We start from the raw sequence: 15,804 nt of genomic DNA on the forward strand, positions 1-15,804 counted from the left end.
GGATGGCGAGGGGGAAGGTGGCACGGTGTAGGGCTGGGAAGGGGGGCACCTCTGAGCTGTGTGAGGGTGGAACCCCCGCCTGGCCACAGACAAAGGATCGAGCAGAATGAGCGGCCCATAGAGGGTCGGCAGACTTGGCTGGGGGCCTGGGAAGGAGGAGAAATTGGAAACACCTCTGTGCTCCCCCAATCCTGGGCAGGTGCGTCCGCCTTGGGTACGTCGGAGCAGCCTGAGGGGCCGTTAGGACAGCTTGGGACTGCTGGGGGCGGAGGCAGGGGGATTTTGGACCTGCCACCCTTCTTCCCAGCCAAACTGCCAATGCCGGCAGCCAGGGTGGGTGACGGAGGAGCCGCACCACGTCCTTCACCTGGGGCGATGCTCGGAGCACCGGGGATAGGACGGCTGGAGATGGGACATTGGCCGTGGAGGGCCACGGCTCTGCTTGGCTGGGTGCTTCTTGCTCACAGGCTCAGGGTGTAGCTGATTATCGCCATGTGTGGGGTAGGGAAGGAATTTTCCCCCAGATCAGAAAGGCAGAGACCTTGGGGGGGTTTCTCCTTACTCTGCAGCGTGCAGGTGCTCACGGTCACTTGCTGGGATCATCTGGGTGTGTATCACACTTCACCATTTCCCTGTCATCGCAGGGGCCTTGAGCACTTCGGTCCCTCCTATTCTCTGCCTGTGGCCCGGAATAGTCTCGGCTTCATATCTTCATAAATGATCTGGAGGATGGTGTGGATTGCACTCTCAGCAAATTTGCGGATGATACTAAACTGGGAGGAGTGGTAGATACCATGGAGGGCAGGGATAGGATACAGAGGGACCTAGACAAATTGGAGGATTGGGCCAAAAGAAATCTGATGAGGTTCAATAAGGATAAGTGCAGGGTCCTGCACTTAGGACGGAAGAACCCAATGCACAACTACAGACTAGGGACCGAATGGCTAGGCAGCAGCTCTGCGGAAAAGGACCTAGGGGTGACAGTGGACGAGAAGCTGGATATGAGTCAGCAGTGTGCCCTTGTTGCCAAGAAGGCCAATGGCATTTTGGGATGTATAAGTAGGGGCATAGCGAGCAGATCGAGGGACGTGATCGTCCCCCTCTATTCGACATTGGTGAGGCCTCATCTGGAGTACTGTGTCCAGTTTTGGGCCCCACACTACAAGAAGGATGTGGCTAAATTGGAAATAGTCCAGCGAAGGGCAACAAAAATGATTAGGGGTCTGGAACACATGAGTTATGAGGAGAGGCTGAGGGAACTGGGATTGTTTAGCCTGCAGAAGAGAAGAATGAGGGGGGATTTGATAGCTGCTTTCAACTACCTGAGAGGTGGTTCCAGAGAGGATGGTTCTAGACTATTCTCAGTGGTAGAAGAGGACAGGACAAGGAGTAATGGTCTCAAGTTGCAGTGGGGGAGGTTTAGATTGGATATTAGGAAAAACTTTTTCACTAGGAGGGTGGTGAAACACTGGAATGCGTTACCTAGGGAGGTGGTGGAATCTCCTTCCTTAGAAGTTTTTAAGGTCAGGCTTGACAAAGCCCTGGCTGGGATGATTTAATTGGGGATTGGTCCTGCTTTTGAGCAGGGGGTTGGACTAGATGACCTCCTGAGGTCCCTTCCAACCCTGATATTCTATGATTCTATGATTCCCAGGGCTCTAGTACTATGGTCTCATTTAAGTTGTCGGGCTTAAGTGTGTGGGAGCGGGGTGGTGCGGGTTGCCTGTGCTCGGACGTCAGACAGAAGATCTGGTGGTCCCGTCTGGCCTTAAACTCTATGCCTGGGGAGTGGGCGGAGATTGGCTCTGCTCGCTAAAGGGTTAACGCAGGCAAAATGGCACAACGTGGCCATGGAAGCAGAGTCATAGAATTTATAGCCCTCTCGTCGGACCGGCTGGGGAACACAGGCCTCTTCTATGTAAAGCTGTTCCATTTAATATTCAAGAGGCTCGCCCCTCAGGTCCGGAGCACGAATCCCATCCACTAGCCCGCATTAAACTGTCTGCCATGAAACCAAATAAGATGTGGGAAGAAATAGCCTCGGAGGAAGTACTGGAAATGAGCATGGCTGATGATGACGCTCTTATTATCTGCACTGAGGTGGCATGGCATGGGTAGACACTGCCCACGCTGATGGGAGGGGTTCTCCTGTAGGCAACCCACCTCCCTGGGGGCGGGGGCTAGGTTGGCCTACTGTTGTCTACAGTGGGCGTTGGCTTGCTATAGCCATGTCTGTCTGGGGTGTGGAGACCAGCCCTTAGACTCAAAGTAGCCCGGCTGTAAAGAATCACGGTACCAAGGGATGGAAAGAGAAGAAATTTTTCAATTGCCTGTTTACCTGTCGTGTGTCCCTTTAGATACTTTGTGAGCCTGCTCGTGGCTCTCACCATGCTCCACGGTTTAGTCACCACTAATCACCCAGGGCAGCAGCGTATATGTAGCTAGGCCTTGCTTATTTGTGTATATTTAGCAAACACCGTCATTTGAAACCCAACCATGCCCTGGCCATTTCTCCAGCTGTTTTAGGAACTTACGCACCCATCCCCCCATCACCAAAGCAGTCTTTAATGTATTTACCTTCACAACACCCCTGTGGGGCAAGGCAGTGCTATCATCCCCATTGCACAGAAGGGAAACTGAGGCACAGAGCGGGTAAGTGACTAGCCCGAAGCCACACCGGACACATGTGGCAGAGCAGAGAATTGAACCCAGGTTCTATGTCAGTGCCCTAACCACTGGGCCATCCTTCCTCTTATTTCTGTTGTGTAAAGAGCAAAAGACACAACCATGCCAGTGTAGTAGGCAGGTAGCAAAGCACCCCATAGGAAACAGCTGATGTCACATGCCATTCCCACTGCTCGTCTTAGCGTGGGACTCGGGCAGTCTGCCTTGATATGGTAGAATGCATAACTGCTATGCTGCAATTCCTTCCCTACCTCGGCCCACCCCGAAAAAAGGTCTCAAGTAGTTAATGATTCTGTGACCTGGAATCTTGCAACTGGATGCAGGAGAATCCCAGATTTGGCTCTGATTCTTGACGTTCTCATTGGCGGTCCCTGAAAGGTGACCAGTCTGTTCTGCGTGACTGCAGCGGGTCAGAAATGTGGCTCACGCCTTCATTCTGGCTAGCCACCATCTCTCCTTTGGTTAGAAAACTGCTTCCCCAGCGGGATAAGGGGAAAGAAGAGCACTCCTGCCAAAAGGAGGGATGGCGGTCGGGAAGCTCTCTCAGATGGAATGTGGGAGCCTGGATGGTTCTGTGACAATTAGACAGCTGACTGTGATGAGAAGGGCCAGGGGGGCTTCTGGAAAAGGAGTTTCAGGAGCACCCAGGTGGTCACCAGTTCTAGTCTCGCTGCAGGAAAGTGAGCTTGCTGCCAGAGCCCCAACTGGTGCCATCTTTTCTGGGACTTTGTTCAGCCCCATTCTCAATGTCCCAAACGACAGGGCTCCCATGCCCTCCCCTCTGCAGACTATTTCACTGCCACATGGTCAGGACCATTTTCCTGATATTCAGCCTCCATTTCCCTGTCCTCAGTTTCACCCCATTCCTCAGCCTCCCTTGCCCCTTCAGGTCACCATGCGGAATCCCTGTCCCTCCCCAGGGTTTAGACTGGTGACCTGAATTTATGGGCTAGTATACTGTGGCTCGCTACTGATCTGATCAGAAGATATTTTCGGATCTTGTCCCAGTTCAGGCGACAGGGATAGAGAGCACAGAGAGTTCAGTATCGTGAGAGGACTCTCGGGGTGTATGGCAAGGACACTTATATAGAGGATAATTCCAATTTGTTGTTGTTAAAATGAATGAAAGAAGAAGAAACGTTGCAAAACACAGTCACAAAGAAGTAATACAATTCTATGGCGCCGAGTGGTAACATCTCTATTCTAAAAGACTACTTAAACTAGCATACTCACACCCTTCCCTGGAGACCTGGTAGTAGGAGACAGAGGACCAGCCTCGTCTCTGGCCGGCCCGAGGAACTGATGGTCCAGGCTCCCCAAGTTGGCAGGGATTAGGTTCAAGTGTTGAGTAGCTGGGCTGTAGTGCAAAGCTGAGCTGGAAGCGTGATAGAAGATCGGAAAAAGTGACCCCTTTGCATGATTGTTTGCCCTCTTATAGGGTCCTGGTACTGGCCACTGACAGAATCTAGGCCCAACCTACCATTCCCAAATCTTATTTCCTTACCCACATAAATCTTCGGGGGCACTTGCTCTGTAGGTTAACAAATTATGACATATATCCATACCTATTAGTATCAATTATCTCATTCCTGAAGCTGTTACCCTTGGCCTAACTCATGACTTCCATGTTCTGCAGTGTCCCTGCGGTTACCGGTCTGCTCCAGACCTCAGGTAAACAGATTCACTTCTTTGTTCGGTTCCCCGTTCAGTTCCCCAAAGTTAAGGGGGGTGACCGGTAGGCCATCTATCTATGTCAAAGTTCACAAACACTCATACTAACTTGCTCTAGCTAATCATACAGGATACAGGCCTGCAGGTTGCTTGCGTTACAGCCAACAATTATGAATAACCATGAATAGCCTGGTGAAAATGAGAGAGTGAGTGACAGAGGGGATGGAGTGAGCGGGGGTGGGGCCTCTTAGAAGGGGCGGAGCATGGGCGGTGCCTCAGGAGGGCGGGGCAGGGGCGGGGCAAGGGTGTTTGGTTTTGTGCCAGTAGAAAGTTGGCAACCCTGCCTCCCCAGGAGAGAAAGCGGCTCCCTGTGGAGACACAAGAGAGAGTCAGTGTTCTCCCCGTTGTGGCCCTGGAGATGAGTCAAATCCAGCATTAATATACCAGTAGCATTTGCTGTTTGTACAATAGTGTCTCCCCGACAATGACTTACACTGAATGTCTCATCCCCTGTAAACCAACCCCACCGAGCCTTCTCTGTGGGACTCCTTTCCCCCTCCCCTCTCAGGACTGGTGCAACGGAGTCAGTCCTGCCTACAAGGCCTGCTTGGCACTGTAGTTCATTGTAGGACCCCATGCCGTTCGCCAGCGTATTGGAGATCCTGCTGCACTGTGGGGCTGTGGATGGAAGAGGGCTCGCCAGGCTCCCGGCAGGGCGGGGTTCTTCTCTGCATAGCACTTTGTGTTTGGCAAGCTGAGCTCCAGGGGAGGCTGTTTGGGTGTTTCCTGGCTTACAGGCCTGTGCTGGGTGGTACTTCGGCATCGGTGCTGTCCCCGCTTGCCCCCTGGTGGTGTGGTGCGGCACTTCAGCTGTTCTGCCTCAGTTTCCCCAAGAGACTCTTCACCACAGTTTGATTATGGAGGTGGCTTAGCTCTCCAGCCGAGTCACCGAGAGAGTCCGGCCCTTTCCCGGGTAGCGGCGTCCCCAGTCTAACATAAACACAAAACCAACAGAGCCTTCAGCCCCGCCAGGCTCAGCTGTGAGCCCCCTTTCGTTCAGCAGCCACCAGCTGCAGCCGCTTGCCATATGGCTCACCGGAGGGTTCCTGGGAACAAATCAAACTAACAGTCTGTGTCAGTCCAACTTTTCATGCAACCGGGAAGCTGCCAATCTGTTCTCCTTCCCACTCAGTCCCCAGCTGAGCCCACTGTCTCCTTTCAGTGCCCCCTCCCTGCCGGACAGCTCTGGCAGGGGTGGGGTGGGGGGGGCTGATTGAGCCCCCCAGCAATTTATTAACCCTTTCTGGGCAGTGTGGGGTTTACACACCCCATCGCAGGTAGCGAGATGTAATGGCTTATTGGGCGCAGTCATGTCTGCATCTAGGGAGGGCTCTGAGGGCTGTAACAGCTGGCAGCTTAGAGCAAGCGTTCCTCCTTCACCGCGAGTGGAAGAGGTCTGGGTTCGTGGTGCTGAAAGTGCCAGGGCTGATCCCCGCTGATGACCACCCTGTCCGTGTTGGTGCTGTGGCGTAGGGATAGTCAGTTCAGAGGAGGCGGTGTCTGGATCCAGATCAGATTCAGCCTGGCGTTTTAGGGATTCAGATTCAAGGCCGATGAAGGGTTTGGGTTTGGAGGTCAGATTTCACAGCTCTTAACATCTCATGGGATCTTCTCGCAAAACGGTGGAGATCTCACGAGAGGAGCAGACAGCCAGTGATCTCCAGAGACATCTGCCACCAGGGGCTGGAATCTCATGAGAATGTCTATTCCTGTGGCCGACCTGGAATCAGAAAACAAATCCCTGACGGCTGTGGGTTCGACCTGGAATTAGAACCCCACTCCTGAGTCCCCGGGGGCGCTATAGAGAATTAAGGCCTTCGCATGTATTGTCTGCAAGCATGGACTGCACAAGGACTGGAAGGAATGGAATTTAAATAACTCCATGGGGTGTTAACCTTTCCCCCATCTGCCGAATGCTGCTCCCCCATGCTGCCATCACCCCCCCCCCCAGCAGGTTAAAGCTCAGCTAGACGTCCTTGGGCAGGGATGTTAGTGTCTCTGCAGTGGGCTGCAGTCTGGGGGGGGGCCTACGTGGTGCCCAAGAGGTTCAGTTTTTGGTGATGGAACCATTTGCCTTTACAGAGAAAACTGCCAGTCTGGAGGGTTGCAGGAGGTGAGTTACTCTCCACTGATGTGATATGTTGCACCTGACCTGTTCTCGCCGGTCTTGAGCACGTTCTGCTTTATAGTTATTGTATGTTAGAGGGTGTAATGAGCTGGTTAGTGTGTATGTATGTGTGTGTACACCCAGTGCCTAATATTGAATGGAATCAGAACTACCCAGCTGTGTGTCATAAGACTTATACTGCTTTCATCTAGTGGAGATTCTCCTTTGGCTAATTAGGTTTTACTGGTAGGGTGATCAGAAGTTCAAAGTGGAAAACCAGGGCACCTTTCTTAATATGACTTCTTGCATGACTTTGGCAAATCATGTCCCTTTTCTGTGCCTCAGTTTCCCTTAGGTGTGCGATGAGGATGGTGATACCCACCATTGTGAAGTGGTTTGATCTATGCAGATGAGAAGTGCTTGATATCACTATAACTCTTGTAGACTGTGCCCCCTTGGGCTGTGTGGAAGTCTCCTCTCCCATAAGAGCAGACACTACCGAATGGTAAAAGTGGGGAGATTCCTGACTGACCCTGGTTCTAATAAACAAGACAGTTCATAAGAAGTGGAGATGGGCCTCGTAAATACGAGTTCTGTTTGATCAGACCCAACAAAGTCCAGATGGTCCTGTTAAAAGCTTTGGGCCCATTGTTAATAAGCAGCATTGACAGAAAAGTCACTGGAAGTTAAATCAGTTCTGAAACCCCTGACACCAAATCCATAGACTTCACTGGAAGCTGCACCCCTTACAGCACATCTGAGTTTCCCCCCTAAGGTACAATACAGTCCAGAGCCAATAAGAACCTCCTGCATGATTGATCCCTGATGGTCACATGGTCACTGTCTATCTGAGGTACTTACATGACCCGCACTGGAGCACCTCCCAGTCTGTAATGGATTTATCCTCACAACACTCCTGTAAGGCAGGGCAGTGCTATTATCCCCATTGCACAGATGGGAAACTGAGGCACAGAATAAGTGACTTGCCCAAGGTCTCACAGGGAGTCTGTAGCAGAGAGGGGGCTTGAAGCCAAGTCTCCCACGATGCAGGCTAGCGCCCTAAGCACCGGACCATCGTTCCTCAAAACAGTCCTCATATAAACTTAACAAGGCCAGGAGGACCATCTGTCATGATTAAGACCAGGATTTGTCATGTGCTGGGCATGATGAAAATGGCAAAAGCTCTATGTTTCCAGTAGAAATTCCAAATTTGTTTCTTTAGCAATAAAAAGTAGCTTAAAAGCCAATAAACGCAATGCTTGGCAACTAACCAAACGTAGCACTTTTTAAAATAACCTTTTTCTTCCCGATTTTTTTAAAAATACCTGTTTAAATGAAGTGTGGCTTTTCAACAAGCAACCAGTAGGCTGCTGTACGTAATTACAGGCAGCAGAGGGAGCAGCTGGAGCTGTTTGCTCAGGTTTTCTTGGCCCTATGTTACCATTTTTTAAACCCTACCCCTAGCCCTCCTGGCTGGACCCATCTGGGAGGTTTTAAAAAACAGTTTCCCTCTCCAAATGCATAATGCTGGCCCTCTATGCCTTCGCGCGATGGTTAGGGGGTAGCAAGGTGAGCCTTGATTTGTCTGAGGTCTGCAGAAACAGCTCTATTACTTTGTTTTAACAATGGCTGAAAAATTGCATCATTCCTCTCTCCTCCCCCTGCTCTCGCTCACACCCACGTGCCTGGTGATAACACATCAGCTTCAAGCCCAATTCGTGCTGCACCAGGAACCCTGGTTGTAGAAAACAGTAATTTTTTTTGCATATGTGGACAAAAAATAACTGCTGTAACCGTGTTAAAGACCCATTTCTATTCTAGTCCGTATCAGATCTTATGCCACGGTGGCTGGGCGTCTTCCCAGCGCACGTGAAGCAATGCGCCTGTACATTTGTCGCGTGTCTGCGAGGGGCGGAGTGCTTTGGTTTGGATTTTTTTGAGTATAATATAGACACACTCAGGGTCCTCTGTGTTTATGTTCAAGAAGGCAAGTCAAAGATGGTTTGGGATGGGCCTTAGCTCCTGGGTGAGTTCATTGCCGGTATCTAGCGGAGTACCGCAGGCGTTGGTCCTGGGGCCAATTTTGTTTAACATCTTTATTAATGATCTGGATGACAGGATGGACTGCACCCTCAGCAAGTTCGCAGATGACACTAAGCTGGGGGAGAGGTAGATACGCCGGAGGGTAGGGATAGGGTCCAGAGTGACCGAGACAAACTGAAGGATTGGGCCAAAAGAAATTTGATGAGGTTCAACAAGGACAAGTACAGAGTCCTGCACTTAGGACAGAAGAATCCCAGGAACCGCTACAGACTAGGGACCGACTGGCTAAGCAGCAGTTCTGCAGAAAAGGACCCAGGGGTGACAGTGGACGAGAAGCTGGATATGAGTCAGCAGTGTGCCCTTGTTGCCAAGAAGGCCAATGGCATATTGGGCTGTATTAGTAGGAGCGTTGCCAGCAGATCGAGGGAAGTGATTATTCCCCTGTACTCAACACTGGTGAGGCCACATCTGAAGTATTGTGTCCAGTTTTGGGCCCCCCACTACAGGAAGGATGTGGACAAATTGGAGAGAGTCCAGCAGAGGCAACGAAAATGATTAGGGGGCTGGGGCACATGACTTAGGAGGAGAGGCTGAGGGAACTGGGCTTGTTTAGTCTGCAGAAGAGAAGAGTGAGGAGGGATTTGATAGCAGCCTTCAGCTACCTGAAGCGGGGGTCCAAAGAGGATGGAGCTCAGCTGTTCTCAGTGGTGGCAGATGACAGAACAAGGAGCAATGGTCTCAAGTTGCAGTGGGGGAGGTTTAGGTTGGATATTAGGAAACACTATTTCACTAGGAGGGTGGTGAAGCCCTGGAATGCGTTACCTAGGGAGGTGGTGGAATCTCCTTCCTTAGAGGTTTTTAAGGCCCGGCTTGACAAAGCCCTGGCTGGGATGATTTAGTTGGGGTTGAGCAGGGGGTTGGACTAGATGACCAACCCTAATCTTCTATGACTCTATGATTGCACAGTCTGGGACCAGCCACTGAGAAAGTTCTCTCTCCCACACCGACGAGCTTTGCTCCGTGACAGAACGTTCTGCTGTGCCAGAGGAGCGGAGCTGCTGGCTACAGTCCTCAGCCCAGAGCTTTGGGCTGTTGTGTGTACCGTAGTCACCAATCATGGAATGCCTTGAAGAGAAGGACCAAGCTCTTGAACTTGACTCGCTCGGGGAGCCAGTGTAGAGCGCAGAGGACAGGTGTGACGTGCTCCCGGTAGCCTGTCTCAGTGAGGCAACGTGTTGCAGCGTTCTGTACTAGATTTAGTTTCCTGAGCAGTGAAAGCTTCATGCCCAGGTCTGACGTATTGCTCTAGTCCAGCTGAGAGATGGCGACAGCATGAATAACTGAGACCGGGTCATCATCTGCCACAATGGGATGGAGTCCCCTAACTAACCATAGAATCACAGAAGATGAGGGTTGGAAGAGACCTCAGGAGGTCATCTAGCCCAACCCCCTGCTCAAAGCAGGACCAACCCCAACTAAATCATCCCAGCCAGGGCTTTGTCAAGCCGGGCCTTAAAAACCTCTAAGGATGGAGATCCCACCACCTCCCTAGGGAACCCATTCCAGTGCTTCATCACCCTCCTCGTGAAATAGTGTTTCCAAATATCCAACCTAAACCTCCCCCACTGCAACTTGAGACCATTGCTCCTTGTTCTGTCATCTGCCACCACTGAGAACAGCCAAGCTCCATCCTCTTTGGAACCCCCGCTCAGGTAGTTGAAGGCTGCTATCAGATCCCCCCCTCACTCTTCTCTTCTGCAGACTTAATAACCCCAGTTCCCTCAGCCTCTCCTTGTAAGTCATGGGCCCCAACCAAGGATGTTAGAAAGAGTTACTCATGGATGCTTCTATGTGCAAGTACCATGTCAGTGAGGAATTCAGGAGTACTCCTAGACTACAGACTGAATTGCCCAGTTGTGGTGTGAGCATTCACCCAATGGAGAGTGCACCAGGGCTGGGAACTCGGCCAACCGCTTTCCTCTGCCCACCAGCCTAACCTCTGTCTTGCTTGGGTTCAACTTCAGCCAGCTGTTCCTCATCCGTGAGCTGATCTGGTCTAAGCACTGGGTTTTCTTGATGGTAACGGTGTGGTTGTACGTGGTCTTCTTCGTTCATATGGCAAGAGAGGTGATTAGCAACGTTCAAATAGTAACGTCCAGGTTAACGAGCCAAAGGGTGGCTTCAGAAGTGGCCTGGTGTTAGCCTGAGATGCCACTGACAAATGATCGACGCGGGCACTGAAATCCCTGGTGAGCAGGTCTGGGGCTACCTTTCAGGCTGGGGGGTGGGCAGCGTTGCAGCAGAAGACCACGCAGAGATGGCACTAGGAGCGCGGTTCACTGCTGCCCACGGCCATCGCTAAGAGCTGAAATCACCAAAAAGGGGGCTCAGCAGTGGAACCTCAGGGCAGGGCAGGGCAGAAGCGGAGGTAGGCGGCTGCAGAGATAGCAACAGCGGCTGAGAAAACAGCAGCAACAGTGAGGCAGTTGCAGGGGTGGCACCAAGAGTACAGGGATTTCTCGTTCCCCTCCCCTCCCCCCCACCCCCCGGCTTTTTCAGGGGTGGGAGGTGAACACACCACTGAAATCAGGGTCTTGCTGAGCAAGGACAGCCAACTGTGAGGAGGATGTAGCAGAGGGAGACAGGAGCAGCGTGTTAAAGGGACAGTCATTCCTTGGACTTTCAGCCTCAAGGTGGGAAACTGAGGCAGTGGACGCTGCTTAACGTACTGTGAGGTGCGAGTTTTGCTCATGGTTACGTACTTCTGAATCATGGGTGTGCTGTTTCCCCAAATTAATGCTGAGTCCCCTTCCCCTTTTAATAAAAATGGTTCTCTTTTGTTATATACAGACCCAGTGCAGGCCAAAGGGGGGTGTGACAGGTTCCCCCCGAGGTGTCACTTGGAACTGGGATACCACTGAGCCCACCTGTCCCACCAGCCTGGGCTCCCCTCACTCTGTGCTGCTGTGACAGGCTCTCAAGCCCCCTCCAGCACACACACACATGCACACAGATGCTGAGATCAGCTCTGCCTGGGAGAGCTCAGCTAAGGAATTGCCCAGCACTCAAGTGCACCCCCCGCCCCCCGCCGGAGTGTAAACCCAAAATTTGTATTGTCTTTTGCTGCACAGAGAACTGTACAGCGCAAGCTAATTGAAATTCGCCCTCTCCCTCAAGGTGGAGAGAGATATGCACAGCTTCCCCCCCACCCCCACCACACCCCAGTTATGAATTACACAAACTGGGTGTAAAACAAAAACAAGTTTATTAAGTACAAGAGGTAGATTTTAAGTGATTATGAGGGATAGCCAACAGATCAAAGCAGATTACCTTAGTAAATAAACAAAAACCGCAAACTGAGCTTAACACACTAAATAGGTAGGATATAAATTAACAAATTCTCACCCTGAGTGATAAACAGGCTGGCAGATTCTTAAGGCACAAGTTGCCTTGACTTTCCCAGGTTTTCATACCACAGGCTAAAGATCCTTCTAGCCTGGGACCAGCATTTCTCACAGTTCAGCTTTTGTTCCTCAAGTGTTTTTAGGTGTGTTGTTGTAGGGAGAGTGAGGTCCTCCCATGATGTCATTTTCCCCCTTTTATATCTTCTCCCCACTTGCTGGAAAGCTCTTTTGCTGGGACCTGGGTCAAACAGTTCCCATTGTGTAGTGCTGTCTCTGTGCACAGTTCCTGGGGTAATCCTGGTGCTTGTGTGCATTTCCTCCATGAGCCATTAACATTGTTTGGCCTTTTTACTGTTGTACCGGAAAGGCTGCTTGTGGGTGTTTTCAACCTCACGGCATGTTTCAGTAACACCTACATAGCCTAACTTCACATACGACGGTAGCACAAAGAATCCAATGAGATATTAATGTCTAGCAGATCAAGACTTTTAGAATGACACCTCACAAGGCAGACGTTGTACAGAACATAACCTAATTACATGGCAGGGGTGAATAGCGGGGTGCCAGGGTGCCCCAGGGTGCCCGAAGTGGTGGTTAGTTTCCCCACGTTACAAGGTGGGGGCTCGAGCTGGTTCTGTGATACATTGTTCAGAGGAACCCCTCGAGATTGGCCTCAGCCCTTGGTGCTGCCGATTCCACCTGGCAGGAGGTTTACAAACAAAATCACATTCTCCAAAGTTCCTACTACTAATAGACATGCACATGGCTGTCATTCCTCCAGGCCAAACCTAGGGCTCACGTCACCCACCACTGAAACGCAGCCACCTCTGCGGGGAAGGCGCCCGAGCGGCTGCAGGGTCGAGGCGGAATGAAACAACAGTTGGAAAGGCTCAGTGCCACTGGGCTGGGAGGCCCTAAACACAACGTTTCTGCTGTGCTGTGAGGAGTTGGGGTGTGTGTGGCCTGGGCAGTACAGAGGAGAGGCAAGTAGATTCCAGCGGTGTGTAGACACATAATCCTAAACCGCTCTCTCCGGGGCACAAAGGGAGGGTCCCGCTGCTATTAAAGTTGTGGTAATGGCAGTGAAGTGACTGCAAGCCCCTTTATTTGGCTCTTTCGCAGGGGGTCCAACGCTTGGTGCTAAGAACAGAGCACCCCCCACTTTTCCCTCAAACCCTCCTAGGGCTTCCAGCCACCTGACCCCCTTTGGGAGATCTGGGTGGGTGTTCTGCCGTCACTAGAACACCCCTTCCCCGGCATAGTCAGCTCCCTCTTCTGATCCAGGCAGAGTTTCCAGCCCTCTCTCCCAACACACACACATTTCAAAGTCTGTCTGTCATACTTCAGGGGCAAGTGACCTAGAGGAGGCAGCTTCAGAGCCCGCCAGAATGACAGAGGGTATAAAGCGTCCTGAGAAACGGAGATCTTATAGAGTCGTAGATTCCAAGGCCAGAAGGGACCATTGTGATCATCTCGTCTGACCTCCCTGCATAACACAGCCCAGAGACCTGCCCCAAAGGAAGTCCTAGAGCAACAGAGTTTTTAGACAAATGCCCAGACTTGATTTAAACATTGTCAGTGATGGAGAATCCACCACAAGCCTTGGTAATTCCAGTGAATCCCATGGGTAATTACTCTCACCCTTAAAAATGTACACCTTACTTACAGTCTGAATTTGTTCAGCTCCAATTTCCATTCATTGGATCATGTGATCCCTTTCTCTGCTAGACTGAAGAGCCCATTATTAAATATTTATTCCCCATGCAGGTACCTATAGACTGTAATCAAGTCACCCCTTCACCTTGTCTTTGTTAAGATAAATAGATTGGGCTCTCTGAGTCTATCGCCACCAGTCAGGTTTCGAATCCTTTAATCATTCTTGTGGCTCTTCTCTGACCCCTCTCCAATTTATCAACATCCTTCTTGAATGTGAGCATCAGAACTGGACACAGGATTCCAGCAGTGGCCACCAAATACAGAGTGCCAAATAGCTTCTCTGCTCTTCCCCTGTTTATGCATCCCAGGATCACATTCTCTCTCTTGGCCACAGTGTCTCCCGTTCAGTGGATTATCTACAGTAACTCCCAATTATTTGTAAGAGTCTCTGCAAACTTTATGAATGCTGATTTTGTTGTTTCTTCCAAGTCATGGATAAAGATCTTCTGAACACAGATAGACTCTTGAGAGCTGTAAAGGGAACGAAGGAAATTTCTGAGTTTTCCACTAACTTGAACCACATGGATCCTATGTGTCCTGATCTGATCTTGGGGAATTAAGAGCTGATTCATTGTGTCAGGAGGATACTAGCTTTGAACCTGGCTCTTGATTTTCTTTGCATTACCCAGGGGAAAAAGATTACAGTATATTTTAAACTGAGACTCTGGTGCTGTGAGCCATTACTCCGACTTTCAGCCGGTTAGCAATCACTGCAGCTCATATCAAAAGCTCTGCCTTCATTGTGAAGCACATTTTGATTTGAATGAGCAATAAAAGATGTGTGTGCTCTGGCTCAGCGCAAAGCCCTAAACTTGCCAAATTAGAAACAGACTCTTTATTAAATATACACTGTGCCTGATACAATGCTGCTGGGTGTGTGTACGATACGCCACAAAACATGTCACTTTCAAAAGCAGGAAGACTGCTTCCCAGACTCGCCCATTTCACGGTCAGCTAGGTTTTCCCTTTATCTTCAGACTCAGGGCTTGTCGTCACATCCAGTGCTACAGCAAGGCAGCTGAACTGGGCTGGATTTGGTGACCTCTTGAGGTCCCTTCCAGCCCTACATTGCTATGGGTCTGTGAGCTCTCTGCCTCACACAGGTGAGGTGAGGACTGATCGTTACTGGCTGTAACCAGCTATGTAAGCAGCATCACTGCTTCCCACTCTACCCCTGACCAGGTCTGAGGTGCAAATGACAAGTGGTGGGAAAAAATGGAAATTTTTCACAACACTTGGGCTGAGTTCTGGTTCTAGTAATGGGTGAAGGCACTGAGAGATGTTCTTCCATTACTTTCAATGGGTATGGGGTTGCAGACCCTCTTCCCAGATTCATCCCCATCTCCCTAATAAGAATCTGTCATCTTGTATTCTCAAAATAATCTCTCTTCCACAGTCCTTAGCTCTTTCATTCACTTCCTCACCTCCTGCAGATCCTGCTGTCCCAATCCTCCCAGTTCTTGTCTCCTTTCAGATGACTGCAGCCTCTCAGGCCACAGCACACTAGATGTTGGGCATTTTGACCAATCCAATCAGCAGTTAAATATGTCGTGATACTGTACTTTGTCATCACTAGGTTTCAGAGTCAATACCCCAGTTGGGAAGAATGCCTTTCTTACTGCTATTGTTTCCGATAATCTGTAGTCTAAATAAACCTATGTTTTAAGGGATTGGCTGAGACCATAGTCTGTCATGCTGTGATGTTATTGACACAAACTGTGACCGTATAGATCATTGTTGCAACCAAGGTCCTATAGTTGCACCAAATCTTGTACAAAGGAAGTCAAGTAAGGTGTCTATGAAAAGGTTGTAATTTGCTGGTTATGGTTATGCTATCTGTATGTGTGTATCATTTTTGTATTTGAAGTTATTAATATTGGCTATGTACTTGTATCTCAATGTGTTTGATTCTAAGTAGCACCAGTGAAGCATTTGGTCAGCTTCTTGAGAAAGGAATTTTCAGATTAATTGCCCAATCAAGAAATACTTAACTGACAATGGACCTTGGATGACGCCAATCCATATATGAGAAGCCTCCCTAGGGATGTTCAAGGTAACATGTGAGCAATGGCTGCTCTACCTGTAAAGAACCGAGTCATGCATGGACATGGAACTTGC

This window comes from Lepidochelys olivacea (assembly GCF_965140295.1).
Source record: "Lepidochelys olivacea isolate rLepOli2 genome assembly, chromosome: 3".
Classification (NCBI taxonomy): Eukaryota; Metazoa; Chordata; order Testudines; family Cheloniidae; genus Lepidochelys; species Lepidochelys olivacea.